The following is a 5,078-nucleotide window of genomic DNA, read 5'->3' on the forward strand; positions in this document are numbered from 1 at the left end:
TAACGCGCCTGTTTCTTTTTCATCTTCACCACCTTTGTCTTTTAAAAATGTTTAGGTTTTGCCTGTGATCATAACTTCAGATGGAAGTAAGTTTTCCGTCCTGAAGCTCAGGCTGAGCCAATCAGATTTCACTATGCTGAGCAGCCAATTTGGGAGGGGCCGTTCTGTCGCTTGTTTCCCCCTCTCGAATTGAATAACCCCAGTCTGACAGCCGGCCAGAGTCGTTTTGCACTGTCTGCAGATGTGAGAGCCAGGCACATGTCCGGCTGAGGCCATACTGACTGCAACTGACATTTGATATGAAATAGGACTGCTGGTAAGTTATGCTGAACACCTAACCTGGTCGGGAGAAGGTTATGTTGGAGATTAACCGATATAAAAGTTCTGACCAATCATAACTCGATTGCTAACGGCGTCACCGATCTTAGAAGTCACTACTAAAGGTGCGCTTATAAAAGGTAAAACATAGAACGACATTAGAGACACACAACCTTTCCCGATGGGTATTTTTATAAAAGATGTAGATTTTAAGTGGAGGGAATTACATATAGGCTAATTATGTTTTACGATGATTAAAGTACTGATTATTTAAATGGAGACTGATGGGTTTGGTGATGATGATTTTGCCCTTAAATTATCAAATTAAAAACACATCAAATGTTGGCTGAGTGAGTTTAGCCTATGTGACTTGCATAGGCTATCTGTTGTTTGTTGCAATGTTGTTCAATATCTTTTTATCTTCATATTAACACACACACACACACACACACCACACACACACACACACACACACACACACGTTCCTTTGTAGCAAAATGGCTGAGTACAAAGATACTGAACAACCTGAACCATATTTCACTTACTTTTCAAACAAGAACTGTCCTGCTCTTCCGCCCGTCTGTTGCCAACAACACACACTCATTTATTGCATAACTTTGGTTATGTTGTAGCTTTTGCGTTTGTGTTGTAACCTTTGTGTTTGTGTTATAGCTTTTGCATTTGTGTTGTGGCTTTTGTATTTATGTGGAACCGTCTGCGCCATGTCAAATATACTTTAAATAATAAATGCTAAGGGGAAGCTACCCAATTCCTAGATGGTAGAGCAGAGGTACAGTGCCTGAACAAATACCCGACCATCGGAGGTTTGTATCAAAGTGAATCAAACACTCCTTGTTTACCAACTGCTGTCCAGGTACATTTAACACAAGCTAAACTAAACAAAGTGTTCCAGGTGTCTGTCTATCTCTGCTAAATCAAAATTAACTAGCATATAATAAACAGATCTGACCTGACCTTAGCATAATTTGGCCGTAGCTACTAGAATGGATATTCAGTTGCTGATCGTTAAAATATAGAAAAATCATGCAGATACTCTTCATCTATACAGGAATTGGGGAAAACATAGGGAGCATTGTTGGTGAGGCAGAGGTGCCGTATTACAGGAACTACTTTTTCATTCCTCCTCGTTGAAAGCAAGCCAGCAGTGTGGTCCAACCTGCCAGCAGCCTCTGGCTATCTTCCTCCATCAGGTCAGCTACATCTTTGTGATACATCTGCTAAAAGCTACCAGTTTATTTAGTGTCCACATCAGCAAAGCAGTGATGGTCCAAGATATGGATGCAACAGGAGTCTGTGCTTATCTTGGCTCCTCAGCGGGGAAAGAATGGAAGGAAGAAGGAGGGGTGTGAAGGAAGGAAGGATACTGAGATGCTTTCAGCGCCATTGTAAAGGAATTAACATTATCTTGTGACTTTGTAACAATAGTTCATAATTAAGTAAAATTATGTTCCATTACTGAGGTAATTGGATAAGAGCACAGAAATTAGTTAATTAATATCAAATCAGATGAACCACTATCATGGTTTTTCTGCTCATCTGAGGTGAATCAATTACAACCAGAGACACCTTTAACCTGCCTACTGGCTTTCCCTTATCTGCCATCTGAATACGTTTCTAATAAAATCACTGCTGAGGTGTCACAATCATCTCATCACAAAGTAACGAAAAGTGATTTATTTTTATTTAGACCTCCTCAGGTTGGGCAGTAGGGACCATGGCATGAATAAAATGAGAGAAGGCTTAGCACAATAAATAATTGAACATGTTTATCTTTATAAGAACTGTCTGTATAATAAACAGTTGAAGTATCAGTTAAAATCTTACTTTAGGTTCTCCAGGTGAACCTATAAAACAGAGAGCAATAGAGAGGGCAAGGAAAAGATTTAGTAGAGTAAGAATGTGTCTATATTAAACCACCACATCTCTTCTATTTATTGTCTTTCTTTTATCAAACTCCCAAAAGACAAAGACAAGTTGACACCAAAAATGTCAAAGTAGTGGGCATTTTAAATGCTTCAACACAAAAACAACATGCACTCAATCTTTGTTAAGTGTGCAGTGTGGTCCCAATCACACATGCATTTCGCGCAAAAGCTGCTCCAGCTGTAAGCACAGTAACGTTTGCTAGTTGCTGCATGTTTATGATCAGCCTGAATACGTCTATGGGCAACACACATGACAGTAAAAAAGTGCTTTATTGGGTAACACTTTACTTGAAGGTATCTACATGAGAGTGACATGACAAGTCATGAACACAAGACACTGTCATGACACATGAACTCTACCATAACACTTAATAATAACTTGTTCCACTGTCATTTTGTATTGTTAACTTCAACAGAACAATAGTCAGCTCTAATCATAGAGGAGCATGTGCATTTTTCCTATTGTGTATTGCTGTTTAAGATAATTGGGACTGTAAATAATGAAATTGGTTTGCTCGGCGTCCAGTAATAGATATACGTAGATTTTCTGTTATGCATGCTCTGTCCAGCTCTTCACTGGCAACGATTTTCTTTGTTCTAACAAGGGCAGTATGTTATCTCCCAAAATGGCTTTGTTTGTGTGCTTGAGTATCACTGGTTCCGTGTGGTGAAGATTGCAAGCCCTCCATTGTCAATCTTTTTTTTTTTTTTTACAATGTTGAACGTATCATCGGGTGGCCGGGGGTCTCTTTTCAAACTTCCCCTAATTGTGAGTGTGTGTGAAGCTGAAGTACCCTAGTTGGTGGTGGTTTAAAGGCTTGTAAGGATGTGATATAGTGTTGCGTTTTAAAAGTTAAAACAATGTATTTCTGTTTGTGTATGCTGCAATCAGGTTAGGAAATATGCATTCTGTTTCTCATTGTTGTCTATGTGAAGAGGTCAAGACCGGGCTTATTGTCTCTAACTCTTCCTTTCTCTTTCTCAGTCTCTAAGAATTGATTAGGTCATATCTATGATGTAGCATACATGAGGCAGCTCATTGTTCCACAGGAAAGGTAATTGCTGTCCCAGCCTTTGGGAGCCGTTCCAGCTGGGCCAGACTTGATTGGAACAAAGAATGTGTATTCAGGTAGTTTGAAAATAGGGGACACTGACTTGGATCCTGTGGCGCGGTGTGGTCTCAAGACACATGGATTGACAATAACACCTTTCTTTTAAAGACATTTGACCAATAAGAAGAGTTTTCACTTGAGGAACCACCCTCAACTCTAGGGAATACATCTTTTGTTGTCAGAAATATCAGGGTCGTTGGATATAATAATAATAATAAAATAATTTTATTTAAAGACGCCTTTCTTGGCACTCAAAGACGCCGCACAGGGAATCATAAATTAAGAACAGCAAAACAAATACTTAAAACAGCAAAACAAACATAAAACAGAAAACAAATACTATACAACAGAAAAACAAATACTATACAACAAAGAAAACAAATACTATACAAAGAAAAACAAATACTATACAACAGCAAACAAATACTATACAGACAAACAAACCAATACTATACAACAGCAAAACAAATACTATACAGCAAAACAAAACCATACTATACATCAGCCAAACAAATACTATACAGCAAAACAAACCAATACTATACATCAGCAAAACAATACTATACAGCAAAACCAAACCAAAACATACAACAGCAAAACAAATACTATACAACGACGAGAGCTGGACCAGATGGACTTTATTCCTGTTGAGCTGTTGTGGTGGAAACACGGGACCCTCGGTGGATGTATCTCCGGCGGGGCTGAAATGCGATGTCCGAGTGAAGGTGTAGAGCCGCCGGCGTAGGTCCAGGCAGGTGATAGCGCAACCGGAGCAGGTCAATAGCCGAGTATTGCAGCAGACCCATCAACAGCAGGCGAACAGGCAGCAGGAAAAAAAAAAAAAATCCAGGTACAGACAAACACGATGTCTACCGGCCCAAATTTGGGATCAAAACTTTGGGCAGCGTCAACGGCCAGGAGAGCGGCGAGCAACAGCAGCAGCAAGTTGTGCCAGCGTTCACTCAACGGTCCCATATGAGAACAAATTATGGTGGTGAAAAGACAAAAAATGCGTCGCCACATGTAACTTCAGCTAAGGATGAACATCAACCAAAACCATCGTCGTTTTCGTGAGGGAAAAGCAAAATAAAAGCAAAATTACCGAAAACAAACAAGCCAGACGGAGCGGCGTCAATCTCGCCAGCGTTCCCGTTGCTAGGCAATCATGATATGTCTCTGAGGAGGAAACATGTCGTGCAGACCACTGTCAGCTGCAGTGTTTTTTATGTGTTGTGTTTTATTATGACTGATTGATTGACTCCAGAAGGGAGGCTTGTCTTTTTGTCCTATGACATCTGCGGACCGGTCTTCTGTGACTCCATCAGGGAGAAGCATGGATCAAGTCCGCTGCTGGCAGTGTTATTATGTGTTGTGTTTATTGTCTTTGTCTTATCATTTTTTATTAATAAGTCTTTGTGTTAATTTTCCAGTGGACTCAAGCCACTTTCTTCAGAGATTCAACGAACACAAAGTTAGTTACTTCTAACAAGTTTGACTAACAGGTGCCAGATCTTGCAAATCTTTAAAAGCCAGAAGAATAACTTTAAATTGGATCCTGAACTTAATCTGAAGACATCTAATGAGTATAAAATTGGAGTGATGTGCGACATCCTGTTGGAGCTGGTCAACAGCCTTGAAGCCGAGTTCTGGACTTATAGTACACTGTCCTGGGACGAGTTGCTAAGACAAGTGAAAATGGAGT

The sequence above is a fragment of the Etheostoma spectabile genome, chromosome 9 (assembly GCF_008692095.1).
Source record: "Etheostoma spectabile isolate EspeVRDwgs_2016 chromosome 9, UIUC_Espe_1.0, whole genome shotgun sequence".
Classification (NCBI taxonomy): domain Eukaryota; kingdom Metazoa; phylum Chordata; class Actinopteri; order Perciformes; family Percidae; genus Etheostoma; species Etheostoma spectabile.